The sequence below is a fragment of the Magnolia sinica genome, chromosome 6 (assembly GCF_029962835.1).
Source record: "Magnolia sinica isolate HGM2019 chromosome 6, MsV1, whole genome shotgun sequence".
In the NCBI taxonomy this organism is placed as follows: Eukaryota; Viridiplantae; Streptophyta; class Magnoliopsida; order Magnoliales; family Magnoliaceae; genus Magnolia; species Magnolia sinica.
Genome location: NC_080578.1, coordinates 87,164,234 through 87,180,071, shown reverse-complemented (window position 1 = coordinate 87,180,071; position 15,838 = coordinate 87,164,234). Strand labels below are relative to the sequence as shown.

The 15,838-nt window shown below is 37.6% G+C and overlaps 1 protein-coding gene across 2 annotated transcripts in view; it reads right to left on the bottom strand.

Annotated features, from left to right (window-relative positions):
• LOC131249016 (uncharacterized) overlaps nt 1–15,838 on the bottom strand; it is a 127,383-nt gene that overhangs the window by 88,994 nt on the left and 22,551 nt on the right. The window contains exons 2-5 of one of the 2 annotated variants that reach the window (XR_009172621.1): nt 13,728–15,635; nt 2,557–2,628; nt 1,617–1,853; nt 7–1,522 (exon numbers count right to left, since the gene is read on the bottom strand). The exons of the other annotated variant lie outside the window; for it this stretch is intronic. The gene's annotated coding sequence lies outside the window, so the exon portion shown is untranslated. The remainder of the gene's footprint in view (nt 1–6; nt 1,523–1,616; nt 1,854–2,556; nt 2,629–13,727; nt 15,636–15,838) is intronic. 2 annotated transcript variants of the gene reach the window in all.

Genomic DNA, 15,838 nt, shown 5'->3' with positions numbered 1-15,838 from the left:
TCTTACCGGAAAAGCTTGAATCTTACAATATGACACAAAAGAACACTACCAAACGAACACACTTCTTGCTGTAATTAACACAAGAAGACAGCCAAGGCATGCTGATAAAGCCTTTTATTCAAAATCTGCACAAAAAGCAAACAAATCACGGGCACAAATATTTCTAAAATAAATGTGAATTGTTATAAATAGAGTTCGAGTAATAAAGCCTCTATTCTCTAAGTTGAAAGCAATCATCTGAAATTGAATAGAGAATAATTAAGAAAAAAATAAAGATAAATAGACGTGCCTTGATCATATTTTTTCATAGTTATAACTCAAAAGTATATTTAAAGCCATCATAGGCACTTCAAATAATTCAAGCACGAGCTTGGAAATATCATCTAATTCTAAAGTAGAAACAAAACAAGAAATATATTGTTAAGTGTCATACGCTGCCAGAGTATCAAATAACTCCCTATATACGTAATGCGCATCTCTTAACAATATACACAGGTATTCAGAAATGACAAGTGGGGCCCATAGCCCAGTAATATGTACCATTTATCTATTGATTGCCATCATTACAATTACCAAAAATCAATTATCAGCCTTATCATGGTCATGTCAATAGTTATACATGCTACATCAGGCAGTTAAAATAGAAGATATAGGCACAAGTTTATGAATGTCACAGATTAATTTAAGGTTTCGAGAAACTTACATCCACCTCACTCTTACTGCCAAGTAGTCCGGATGAAAATGCATCTCCACTATAAGAAGGGAAAATGCATCTACACCATAAGAAGATGAAAAGCTGAAACAAATCACAACATAAATCTCCATAGATTAGTCAAGCAAAACTACTAAATATTTCAAGAACATAGCGATGGAATCCCACTACGAATATGTAAAGAGTTGTATTTCTGATATAAGACATTTCCACATCCATTTCACACAACATGGAAACCACCACAACTTTGTTTTTGTAAAACAAGACATCAATGTAATCTGTGAGAGAAACTACAGAAAATATCATAATTGAGACATTTCAATCAATTCACTACATTCAAAACAGCTGCAATTCCTTCTAAACGATATCAAAATGCAAAATATCTTCAAAACCAAACATCTAATTCACCACGATGCTTCCACAAAATCAGTAAAATACAGCTAAAATCCCCTTCAACCAAAATCCAAGAAACCGATTCTTCGACAAGAATCAGTTTCCAAAACCAGCTATTCACCAACTCAATAAGATGTTCTAAAACTCCAATTCCACTTCGAATCCAAAAAAAAATCAGAAGACAGAACTAAAAAAAAAATTTCAAACCAACTTAGAAATTTTACTTCTCTGAACTTCTGAAAACGGAAACGTGAAAAAAATACTACCATGAAACAAACATTAGCTGTCACAACCAACTGCCAAGATCAATTTTTTTTTTTTGTTTTCAAATATAACGAGAGAGAGAGAGAGAGAGAGAGAGAGAGAGAGAGAGAGAGAGAGATCCCTCCATTTAGCTCAATCCATAGCTGTCACAACCTACAAAACAAAATAACAAAAAGAAATTAGTCTCATCAAAGTCTTATATAAGAAGTTCTATTGTATATGCAAAAGAAAAGAAAAAAAATCTTACCAAACAACAACAATCAGGCCAACAAATACTTGTTCCAACCGCATCCCCAATTGTTACGTATCGTCCATAGGGTCTCATCAAAGTCTCTTCACGTACAATTGCCACCTAAATATATACTTCCCAAAAACCATTTCCAAGTGGGAACCCGCCTACTTTTGTGAGCGGATCCTTACTCAAGACAATTCCTCTAGCAACAGTAACCCCACGGATACTAGTAAGAAGAACTTCGATCACGTCCTACAAATAAAATTTACTCTTTAACACAATACATTGCATCATTTGTATACCACATCTAATTAAGAACACAAGAATCTCAAAACACAATAATCTAACCTTGAACTGTCCAAAATGGGACAATTTGAGCGATTTCTATGCCACCAAAAACACACCATATCTATGTATGGCCACATAGAAATCCTCAAATGGGTAACTAATTATCTAACTTACAAATCACAATCACAAGTCACAATAATAATTTAAGGAAAAAATAATACATATAAAGCATACTGCCCAAATTTGTATTTTCCTATTGTGACTCACGTGAGCACTGGATTTACATAAATTTTGATATGACCTTGCAATATAAGTCAACTCAATAAACATACAAAGCATACATTTTGTTAACAGTAATAATCATGTATAAGAGACGTTGGATGAACTCGTGTATTAGAGATAAATATCTCTAACACAATCATTGTTAACTAAGATGAAAGATGGCGTCATGTATTAGAGATTCAAGGCCTGACCACCCACTACAAAATGTACATTAAAAATGCTTCCAACAGCCACTTGAAAAGAGATGAGAAAACCATTTAAAATTTCACATAGAGTATTGACATTAACCATGCAGGTGTTGCATCAAATTTCAAGGAGGTGGCACATGATATAATCAAATCAATTGGTATACTATAGATAATTAGCATAACCCAACATCACTTACTTGTGGAGAAGAAGAAATACACCACACAAGACAAATGTGCCCGCGACAAGGATCCAACCAATGACCACCAAGCTACAGCAAGTAGGAATCAGGCATTGGGTCAGATAACCAATGACAATAAAACATGAATGTTATGAAAAATTGCTACAAGCAAAGAGGAAATATGTGGTCTTGAGCCTTGGCTCACTGATTTAGGGCCAAGCTTGGGTGAGAAGTGCTACATAATGTCCTAGATCAACAGATCCTAAGGCCATGTTTTGGTTGATGCCTAAAAAACTTGTCATAGTTTATTAACTGGATAAGGAGTGCCATAGTTGCTTACAATGTAGATGCTTGGCATTGCATACTTGTGTTCTTTTATTGATTTTCATTTATACTTTATTATGTTTTGTTCAGGTTCAGCAACTCTGCATCCCCTGTCCATGTTGATGATGATGAAAGATCCACTTTTCATTAGAGTTGTTTCTTTAAGGGTAGAGGTCAATAGTATGAATAATGTTTGATGGTATCCACAATTACATCAATTCCAAAAATAGCTCAAGCTATAAGTTTATCTTCTGTTTTTGTCACAACCCTAAATCTAGTGTTGGTAATCCATGATTACGGGATACCAAATTTTGGTTGACAGCCTCCGTAGAACTCCGATTTTGGGACTTCCAACTATTACATCCTAAGTCCCATAAGCGGGGCTCCACAAGGAGGATTTCTGAAAGTAAAGACAACAAGCATGTATGTCTCAAAATTTCATCATATTCAACATATATTATTGTGTACAACTGAGCACATCAAGGCAAAAACAAAACATAAACCATGTCATATTTACTATACCTGATGTACATATTCAGGGTTTTACAAAAAAAAAAAAATACACACTGATATGTATAAAACAAAAAGGACAACTAGAGTCTGTAGCCTCTACTCCTGCAGCTCCCTACTCTCACCTGTAACAAAAAAAATAGAAAGGAAAGCTTGAGCTACTAAGCCCAGTGAGTGCGTGTGTGCAGTGAAAATGCATGTTTCATGTCATGCTCCTCTAATGCACATGCTTTCTGGCTCGATAACAATAAAATAAAGATACAATGCCTACTCTTTCAACGTTTTCACAACTTTCTACATTTCTCAATTGGATCACCAGGGTCTAAAACAGAGGTGGGACTCGCATATGATTACTACCCACTTGTGTAGACTTTTCCACCGTGGTCAACTATAGAGGTGGGACTACATAGTTCACGGGCCGAACTAGTTTAACCCACTTGTGTTAAACCTCACTATCTGCTTAATAGCGAGAAATAATAAGTCGCTTGGCAAAACGATAGTGGACAATTTACGAGCTCATCACACACAACCTATCTTTGCTTACCCATAAGCAGGTCAGGTCAAACCTCTCAACTAATCGACACGCGTCGATGGGAGTCGCTGCCTACTTTGGTATTTCGGCATTCCAGCGCTCTGTTCTTCCACCCGGTCTAAGCATTGGTCGCTCCCAATGGTACCAATCGGGGTTTAGGGACTTTCACCCACGGACCCTTTAATTATGTCCTATTGAATTACACATTTCCGATGTGGTGTCCAACTCAAGTTATAACAAAGTATGTTTCATCGCATTTACAATTACCATATGCATAAGTCCACATACAAGCACAAAATGTCATTGTTTTCAAGGCAAACATAGGACGACCTTCCTCATGTGGTCTCCTCATACATTTAAGTTCCACATTTAAATTCCTCAGAAGGGTCTCATGTAATACATCATGTATCTAGACGGTTTACATATTCATCATAGACACATCGTGTGTCGCACTACAACCCACGATGATCACCATATCATGATATGAATCATTCACTCTCAAGCATACAATGATACAACAACTATGAATCATGCATATGATATGCACATGACTTAGCCAATCTAATTCCAATCCGGGATTTATTCTGTTATAAGACTTCATGCTACAAGCATGCTTTTTCTTAAGAAGTAACTACATTAAAAAGATGTAGGATATTTCTTTGAAACAATTTGCCAAACAGGTAGCGGGCGGATGTAAGGGACAGAGAGAACCCGTTTGTAAGGGACAAAGAGAGAAACCGTTAGAAATACGTATGACTTTCATCTAATCAGTCATTAATAACCTAGTCAACTAACGTATAAAATCCACTTTCATCTAATCAGCCATAACCTTAAGAAAGTCCAGCAATAACCTAACGAATTTAAATCAGCAAAGCTAGTCTTCTATAGGGTTTTGAAAGAAAATCCAGCAATCTATTAACCCTAAATATAAATCCAGCGAAAACCTAACTCTAAAACAGACAATCCAACAATTATTTAACCTTAAAACAGAAATTTCAGCAATTTTCTAACCCTAAATGAAAATCCAGCGAAAACCTAACCCTAAAACAGAAAATCCAGCAATTATTTAACTTTAAAACAGAAATTTCAGCAATCTTCTAACCCTAAATGAAAATCCAGCGAAAACCTAACCCTAAAACAGAAAATCCAGCAATTATTTATCTTTAAAACAGAAATTTCAGCAATCTTCTAACCCTAAATGAAAATCCAGCGAAACCCTAACCCTAAAACAGAAAAATCCAGCAATTCTCTAACCTTAAAACAGAAATTCCAGCGATAGGGTTTTGAAGAAAACCTCAACGTACACATATACGTGCTCCTAATCTATACACTCACCTGTAACTAGCAAAGGATTGACTTGCAATCTCAGCTTCTATTTCCTTTTCTTCTTCTTCTTCTTCTCAACTTCACATTCAACAAGAAAGAGTGCTGAAAAATAAAATCCTGCAAGAGGGTTTTCATATGTGTGGACTTGAAATTGGTTTTAAAGGGTTATGGGATGTTTTGTGATGATTTTGAAAAGTTTAAGCGTATAGTAGCAATATAACAATGTTATTTAAGTAGTTGGAACTAACGTATTCCAAGGAGTTTAAAAACATCGAGGTCATTTGAGTATATTTTCTCAAAATATACATGTACATATCTATGCATAACTTACACTCCGGGTGTCCTATTGACATGCCGTTTTCGCCATTAACTCCGTAACTCGACTACGGTTACAACGGTTAGGTTCTCGGACCTAACGGATTTTGAAAACTCGATGGTGGGGCTCCGCCAGATAAAATAAGAAAATAATTGTCATTTCTCAGATTGTTTAATTTTAAGTCCATATCTTAAATTCGGACATCGGGTTGAAATACGGCTTGCGGCTTGATAACAGAACAACATTATGATCAAGTCAAAACAATCTCGAGGCCAATGGACCTATAGTCAACGGCTATCCAGTGTACAAACCAGATTTCGGGGTCATGGGTCTTACAACTCTTCCCTCCTTAAAAAATTTCGTCCTCGAAATTTCAAAACATATCCAGTTATAACAGTACAATACAACAATACAACAATAACCATATCATATTTATAAGTACTTAGGAATCAAATAAATGAGGGTAACGACTGCATATCTCTGCTTCCCGTTCCCAGGTTGCTTCTTCTACAGAATGATAACCCCATTGGACTTTAACTAAGGGAATGACTTTAGTACTAAGAACCTGTTCTTTTCTATCCACGATACAAATTGGCTGCTCGATATAGGATGCAGCTTCCTGAACTGCTAAGGATTGCCAGTCAATAACAGGTGTTATTATCTTTGGATCACATTTACAAAACATCAAGACGTGAAAAACATTATGAACTCCAGATAATTGGGGTGGCAAAGCAAGACAATAAGCTACGGTGCCAACTCGTTCAACAATATCAAAGGGCCCTAGGGCTAGCTTTCTCTTAACACCAAATCATACTACACCTTTCACTAGTGAAACTCGAAGATATACACGGTCTCCCTCGACAAACTCTAGGGGTCTACGCCGACGATTTGCAAAACTCTTCTGCCGACTTTGAGCTGTAAGCATACGTTGTCGAATAAGATCAATCTTTTCAGACGTTTCCGAACAACATCAGGACCTAAAAGACACCGCTCACCAATCTCAGTTTAACAACTTTGGGACCGACAAGGTCTACCATATAACGCCTCATAGGGTGCCATGCCAATAGTAGCCTGAAGACTATTATTATATGCAAATTCTGCTAACGGCAAGTGGTCGTCCCAACTACCAGAGAAATCTAAGGCACATGATCTGAGCATGTCCTTGAGAATCTGGTTAACTCTTTCGGACTGCCCATCTGTTTGTGGATAATATGCTATACTAAATCTTAAAACCGTCCCCATTGCTTTTTGAAAACTCTTCCAAAACTTTGATGTAAACCTCGGATCTCGGTCAGATACAATCGACACAGGTACACCATGTAATCTAACAATTTCGTTTATAAACAAAGCTGCGAGCTGATCTGTAGACCAAGATATACATATAGAAAGAAAGTGAGTTGTCTTTGTTAAACGGTCTACAATAACCCATATAGCATCATGTCGACGTAAGGTTCTTGGTAAACCCACAATGAAATCCATAGTTACATGTTCCCACTTCCATACTAGTATCTCCAAAGGTTGCAATTCCCCTGCCGGCTTTTGATGCTCTGCCTTTACTCGTTTGCAAACGTCACACTCTGACACATGCCTAGCAACTTCACGTTTCATTCCAGTCCACCAAAATTGCCTTTTCATGTCCTTATACATCTTCGTAGAACCTGGGTGGATAGTAAACTGAGTGCGATGTGCCTCATCCATAAGGGCCTTCTTCAATTCTGAGATATCTGGAACATATAATCTACCCTGAAACCGAAGTCCACCATCCAAACCTATCTGCCCTCTGGTTGACTTTTCCCTATTATCACCTCTTTACAAAACAACGCCCATTGATCAAACTATTGGGCTTCTATTACTTGGGATATCAAAGAGGGCTGAATCGTCAAGTTTGCTAATTGTACAACTGAGGACTGTAGAGTCATCTCAAAATCAAATTCAGTTATATCTTCTACCATTTTCCACTCTCGCATCATCAATTGTGCCACTTGGGCCTGTGGCTGACGACTTAAAGCATCCGCCACCACATTAGCTTTTCCTGGGTGGTACTGAAGATCAAAATCATAGTCATTCATCAATTTCATCCAACGTCTCTACCTCATATTCAATTCGGCTTGGGAAAAGAGGTATTTTAGGCTCTTACGATCCGAAAAGAGTTCGAATCTAACCCCATACAAGTAATGCCTCCATACTTTGAGGGCATAAACTACCGCTGCTAACTCTAGGTCGTGTGCGGGATAATTCTGCTCATAAGGCCTAAGTTGACGAGATGCATATGCTACTACCTTGCCCTGTTGCATTAGGACACACCCTAAACCTATAAGCGAGGCATATATATACACAACGAATCCCTCACTTCCAGATGGAAGAGTGAGAATCGGTGCCGTCGTAAGACGAGTTTTTAATTCCACGAATGCCCGCTCACAGGCTTCACTCCAAATAAACATTGCATCCTTTCGAGTCAATCGAGTCAGTGGGACAGCTATACGAGAAAATCCTTTAACAAAACGTCTATAATACCCTGCTAGACCTAAGAAACTTCGAATCTCAAATGCATTCTTCGGCTATTTCCATTGCAAAACTGCTTCAACCTTAGCTGGATCAACTGAAACTCCATTCTTCGAAACTGTGTGCCCTAAAATTTCACTTCTTCCTGCTAAAACTCACATTTTTCCAGTTTAGCATATAGCTGGTGGGCACGAATGGTTTGCAACGTCATCTCTAAGTGACACTCATGATCTTTCCTTGTCATTGAATATATTAAAATATCATCAATAAAAACAACAATAAACTGGTCTAAATAAGGACGGAATACCTCATTCATCAACTGCATAAATACTGCAGGTGCATTAGTCAGACCAAATGACATGACCTGAAATTCAAATTGTCCATAACGAGTCACAAAAGCTGTCTTCGGGATATCTTCCTCCTGAACCAGAATCTGATGATACCCGGACCGTAAATCTATCTTCGAGAAATACTGCGCAACACTCAACTGATCGAATAAATCATCTATTCTTGGGAGCAGATACTTATTTCTAATTGTAACTTATTAAGTCCTCTATAATCGACACACAACCGTAAAGAACCATCCTTCTTCTTTACAAAAAGCACAGGCGCTCCCCAAGATGAAGTACTTGGGCGAATAAACTCCAACCGACGTAATTCATCTATCTGCCTTTGCAACTCATGGAACTCTAACGGTGCCATACGATAAGGGGCTCTGGATATAGGGGCAGTGCCAAGAATAAGATCTATTCGAAACTCTGTCCGTCTAACGGGTGGTAAACCTGGAATTTCCTGAAAAAATCTGGAAAATCACGTACTACCAACAACTGTTCAATACATACACCTTTAGACTCGTTATAAAGACAGGACATCAAGGTCTCTATAAACTTATCTTTAGGATCAGCCACAAACTGAAATTGAAGATGGTCAGGTATAGAAAAGGTGACTGTCTTAGCGGTACAGTCCAACACTGCATGGTACTTGGCTAACCAATCCATTCCCAAAATCACATCATACTCTAACAACTCCAAAACATAGCAATTGATTGGAAGGGCATACTCTGCTATGTAAACAGGACAGTCTTGGCATATAGAACTCAACACCATTCGTTTCCCTAAAGGAGTCAAGAGCTCTAATCCCTTGGTCATCGATGTTCTCGGCAATTCCAATGACTGACAAAAACTATCTGCTATAAATGAATGTGATGCTCCAGAATAAAAAAGGACACGTGCAAAAAGGGATGATACTACAAGTATACCTTCTATGACTCCTCCCTTAGTCTGAGCATCTTTCTTTTGAATTGCATAAACACGAGGTTGCGTCTGAAGGGGTAAGTGTTGTCTACCTTGCTGCCGCTGTGACTATTGTTGAGACTGTTGATGTTGGGGCCTATACTGTGTCCTATATGGTGGCCTTTGCTGTTGGGGCTGCTGATGTTTAGGTGGTTGATATGGCTGCTGTTTCTGCGGATTGGGACAATCCTTTTTACGGTGCCCTACACCACCACAATTATAACAGGCTCCGAAAAACTGTCGCTGAGGAACAAACGATGATACTAGGGATCTGACATCAGGTCTAGCTACAAATTGTCATTGAGGAATAAATGGTACTACTGGGGGTCTTACATCAGGTCCGGCTACATTATCATATCTGACTGTAGGCCTCTTTGGGGATGAAAATGGCTGAAAACTACTACCACTCTCTAAAATAAATCTCCTCTTCCTTTGTTGATTAGAAGTAGATGGATGCGTACTTTGTTGTTGGTTCCAATCAGACTTAAAAAGCTGTGCCTTCGCTACTACTCCCTCAAGAGTCGACAACTCAAACCCTCTAACTCGAGATTGCAAACTAGGACGCAAACCATCCTCAAATTTCCTCGTCTTTAAATCATCAGTGGCTACTAAATGCGGAGCAAAACGAGATAATTTTATAAAACGAGCCTCATAGTCAGCAACAGTAATCTCACCCTGAACCAAAGAATCAAATTCATGTGCTTTCTGACGATAAGCAGCTACGGGGAAAAACTTACGATCGAATTGGTCTTTAAATGCGTCCCATGTCCACACAAATTTTGGATCTACTGAACGAACAACTGATTTCCACCATTGTTCTGCCTCTCCTTGCAATTGATAAGTCGCTAAGGTAACACATTGCTTGGAAGTACAACCCATAACTTGAAAAAGTTTCTCTATTTCTGACTTCCATAACTCGGCTGCCATAGGATCTGGCTTGCCAGAAAAACAAGGTGGATCTAGACGTCTAAACTCCTTAAAAAAAGCACTGGCCCGCTCTTGCGCTGATGTCTCAGGAGTATAACTAGATCGCTACTTTTGATTAGCCGTTATAGTTGACATAGTCTGCAACAGTTGTTGAAGTTGTGTTGCAGGAATAGGTATAACTGGATCTGGAACAGATTTTGACGTAAATTGTGACTTAGACTTGGGTTGTACTGGAGGAGTCTGAACAGATTTCGACGTAGATTTTGACTTAGACTTAGGTTGCATTGGAGGAGTCTGAACAGGATTCTTTCTAGGCAGCATCCTATAGATAAAACACCGAATTAGCCTAAAAAGAACTGGGAATAAGTAAACCGATACAATATACACAATAGTAAATAACCATACAACTCCTCTACTTCACAAAACATGAACCTAACAACTCTAACACAACAACATATAGTAAATACGTTAGGATTTATGTAGATAGTTCCCAGATCATGCTCTGATACCATTTTCTATCACGACACTAAATCTAGTGTTGGTAATCCATGATTACGGGACACCAAATTTTGGTTGACAGCCTCCGTAGAACTCCGATTTTGGGACTTCCAACTATCACATCCTAAGTCCCATAAGCGGGGCTCCACAAGGAGGATTTCTGAAAGTAAAGACAACAAGCATGTATGTCTCAAAATTTCATCATATTCAACATATATTATTGTGTACAACTGAGCACATCAAGGCAAAAACAAAACATAAACCATGTCATATTTACTATACCTGATGTACATATTCATACAAAAAAATACACACTGATATGTATAAAACAAAAAGGACAACTGGACTGTAGCCTCTACTCCTGCAGCTCCCTACTCTCACCTGTAACAAAAAAAAAAAGAAAAAAAAGGAAAGCTTAAGCTACTAAGCCCAGTGAGTGCGTGTGTGCAGTGAAAATGCATGTTTCATGTCATGCTCCTCTAATGCACATGCTTTCTGGCTCGATAACAATAAAATGAAGATACAATGCCTACTCTTTCAACGTTTCCACAACTTTCCACATTTCTCAATTGGATCACTAGGGTCTAAAACAGAGGTGGGACTCACATATGATTACTACCCACTTGTGTAGACTTTTCCACCGTGGTCAACTACAGAGGTGGAACTACATAGTTCACAGGCCGAACTAGTCTAACTCACTTGTGTTAAACATCACTATCTGCTTAACAACGAGAAGTAATAAGTCGCCTGACAAAATGATAGTGGACAATTTACGAGCTCGTCACACACAACCTATCTTTGCTTGTCCATAAGCAGGGTAGGTCAAACCTCTCAACCAATCGACACGCGTCGGTGGGAGTCACTGCCTACTTTGGTATTTCGGCATCCCAGCGCTCTGTTCTTCTATCCGGTCTAAGCATTGGTTGCTCCCAATGGTACCAATCGGGGTTTAGGGACTTTCACCCACGGACTCTCTAATCATGTCCTGTCGAATTACACATTTCTGGTGTGGTGTCCAACTCAAGTTATAACGAAGTATGTTTCATCGCATTTACAATTACCATATGCATGAGTCCACATACAAGCACAATATGTCATGGTTTTCAAGGCAAACATAGGACGACCTTCCTCATGTGGTCTCCTCATACATTTAAGTTCCACATTTAAATTCCTCAGAAGGGTCTCATGTAATACATCATGTATCTAGACGGTTTACATACTCATCATAGACACATCGTGTGTCGCACCACAACCCATGATGATCACCATATCATGATATGAATCATTCACTCTCAAGCATACAATGATACAACAACTATGAATCATGCATATGATATGCACATGACTTAGTCAATCTAATTCCAATCCGGGATTTATTCTGCTATAAGACTTCATGCTACAAGCATGCTTTTTCTCAAGAAGTAACTACATTAAAAAGATGTAGGATATTTCTTTGAAACAATTTGTCAAACAGGTAGCGGGCGGATGTAAGGGACAGAGAGAAACCGTTAGAAATACGTATGACTTTCATCTAATCAGTCATTAATAACCTAGTCAACTAATGGAGAAAATCCACTTTCATCTAATCAGCCATAACCTTAAGAAAGTCTAGCAATAACCTAACGAATTTAAATCAGCAAAGCTAGTCTTCTATAGGGTTTTGAAAGAAAATCCAGCAATCTATTAACCCTAAATACAAATCCAGCGAAAACCTAACTCTAAAACAGACAATCCAGCAATTATTTAACCTTAAAACAGAAATTTCAGCAATTTTCTAATCCTAGATGAAAATTCAGCGAAAACCTAACCCTAAAACAGAAAATCCATCAATTATTTAACTTTAAAACAGAAATTTCAGCAATCTTCTAACCCTAAATGAAAATCCAGAGAAAACCTAACCCTAAAACCAAAAATCCAGCGATTATTTATCTTTAAAACAGAAATTTCAGCAATCTTCTGACCCTAAATGAAAATCCAACGAAACCCTAACCTTAAAACAGAAATTCCAGCGATAGGGTTTTGAAGAAAACCTCAACGTACACATATACTTGCTCCTAATCTATACACTCACCTGTAACTAGCAAAGGATTGACTTGCAATCTCAGCTTCTATTTCCTTTTCTTCTTCTTCTTCTTCTTCTTCTTCTCAACTTCACATTCAACAAGAAAGAGTGCTGAAAAATAAAATCCTGTAAAAGGGTTTTCATATGTGTGGACTTGAAATTGGTTTTAAAGGGTTATGGGATGTTTTGTGATGATTTTGAAAAGTTTAAGCATATAGTAGCAATATAACAATGTTATTTAAGTAGTTGGAACTAACGTATTCCAAGGAGTTTAAAACATCGAGGTCATTTGAGCATATTTTCTCAAAATATACATGTACATATCTATACATAACTTACACTCTGGGTGTCCTATTGACATGCCGTTTTCGCCGTTAACTTCGTAACTCGACTACGGTTACAACGGTTAGGCTCTCGGACCTAACAGATTTTGAAAACTCGATGGTGGGGCTCCGCCAAATAAAATAAGGACATAATTGTCATTTCTCAGATTGTTTAATTTCAAGTCCATATCTTAAATTCGGACATCGGGTTGAAATACGGCTTGCAGCTTGATAACAGAACAACATTATGATCAAGTCAAAACATTCTCGAGGCCAATGAACTTATAGTCAACGGCTATCCAGTGTACAAACCAGATTTCGGGGTCACGGGTCTTACAACTTGTCAAACTAGTTCTCATGTGACTACAAGGCTTATAGAGATGTTTTGTTTGGATGATATTTTCTAAGTGCTTGTGGGAGATTTGAGCTGTGAATCAGGTTGGATCCATTTGTGAAGATCAACTAGGATAAAAGTAAGGTAGGTTCATTCATCTGGCAGCCACACGCACCAAAACAATTATCTGTTTAAAAAAATCAGCAAGCCCATCTAATGAATGGATCAGCCTGATGCTCTTACCTTTTTGTACAGCTATGATGTCCCCATATGCATTTGTGCTGCATTTAAATGTTTGTGTGGACTGTGGAGAGGTATTAGGTCTCTGATTCAAGCCCAGTTTACCTATTCAAAAACTTTTTGCCGATTTGGAATTTTCATGGAACTCTGTCCAGCACCTCATATCCCTGTTTGGCAGCAACAACCATGTCAAATTTGTTTCACAGTTGTTCTCTTAAAAGAAAAGAAAAAACTGTGTGACTTGTTACTGCCGTTGAAATGTTTACAAACATCAGGGTGCATTACCTATAATGGACATGGGATGAAGGAGTTCGTTCATCAAAGGACTTCGGATTATCTTAGTCAGGAGGACTGGCATGTGCATGAGATGACAGTGAGGCAAACACTTGATAAGAGTCATTTTCATTTTGTCAATGGCCTTTTCTCTTTGAAACATTTTTGTTGAGTTTTTAGAATTCCAGTTTAATTTCTGTTGAGTTCCATGCCTTAAAAAATTTTCAATTTTTAGAGAAGAATTCTCATTTGGTTTATGTGAAAGTATATGCATTCAGTGGCTAATGATATTCACAAATTATGTGCAGAGATTGCCGAACATAGAAGGAAATCATTAGGACTCGTTAGTTTTTTAAGGCTTTGATCTAGGACATTATGTGCACTTTTTCCTCCTACGTTCTTGCTACTTTCTTGTATGCATTAACTAATGTTTTTGGTATTTGGGATATCTGAACACAGAAATTATGAACTGAGTAAACTGAAATTTAAATTAGAGAAATGATCAAGTGCTCCCACAGCTCTACAAATCATGTGCTCCCAATTGCATATGGCTACCTAGACAGAGCAATCCCATTTTTCAGCTAATGCAGTAGCAATTTTTACAAGAGATATGCTGAAGGAGACACTACAAGAAGTACAAACGTATCAAGCTTAACAAATATTTTGCTTTTCCTAATACTTGGATGAAATTATATGACAATCAAACGCTCATTGTCATTAAAGCCCCGTTTTTTCAGGTCCAAATTGAAATTGACAGAATTACAATTGAGAAACGAAAAATCCCTGATATAATTACAATTGAGAAACGAGAAGCAGGATTGTTTCTGTCTCAATTTATTTACACTCCATAGGGAAACAATTTAAACCCAAGTTAAGAAAAACATGTACCTACTCCCATCAGTAAAGTAAATGAGACAAAAAAGCAGGTTACAGATATTAAGAAATGAAATAGAATTAAATAGCATAATTATAGAAACTTGTGAGACAAGACAGTAGATTCAAAGATTCTTTCCTTTCTAGTGTCTGGAATATTTTCAGAAAAAAACTGTAAGCCACTCAATTAAAAACTGATAATCTGATATGCTTTCAGGGTTGTTTCTGTCTCAATTTATTTACACTCCATAGGGAAACAATTGAAACCCAAGTTAAGAAAAACATGTACCTACTCCCATCAGTAAAGTAAATGAGACAAAAAAGCAAGTTACAGATATTAAGAAATGAAATATAATTAAATAGCATATTTATAGAAACTTTTTCCCTGCAGTTCCCAGGTTTCAAAGGTCAAGCACATGGAAAAGCATCAAAGGTAAAACCTAATATCTCCTTATTAATGGAGCAAATGCAGTCTCCTCATAGATCCAATGAACTATCCCCAAAGAGTGTCAATAGTACACACAAATAACCTTTACTTCATAGATATCTTATAGTAAACATAACAAGCAACTGTAAAAGTTGAGTTCCTAATGCAATAAATAATGGAACTGACATGGTATAGTGACATCATACCTGGAAGTACTGATATTAGCAACTTACCACTCTGTGTAGTTGATCAGCTGAACGGTGATTTCCTTCTGTTCTTTGATAGCCTCTGTAATTTTAGAGACAGTTCCTTGATCTGTATCAGGGCCTTGAAGAAACCTACAGCATCAACTTGATCTTATTGTTTAATTGTGGTCTGATAAGGGAGATCTCACAATTTTAGTAGAAAATAAGAAACTGAGGGCCAGTTCACATTCATCAAATTCAAAAGGATTTAAATCCTTTAGGTTCCAAAATGCACTTCATTTGGAACTAGATAATGAATGGCTTGGATCTCATGAACTTGTTCATGGGCAGATTGT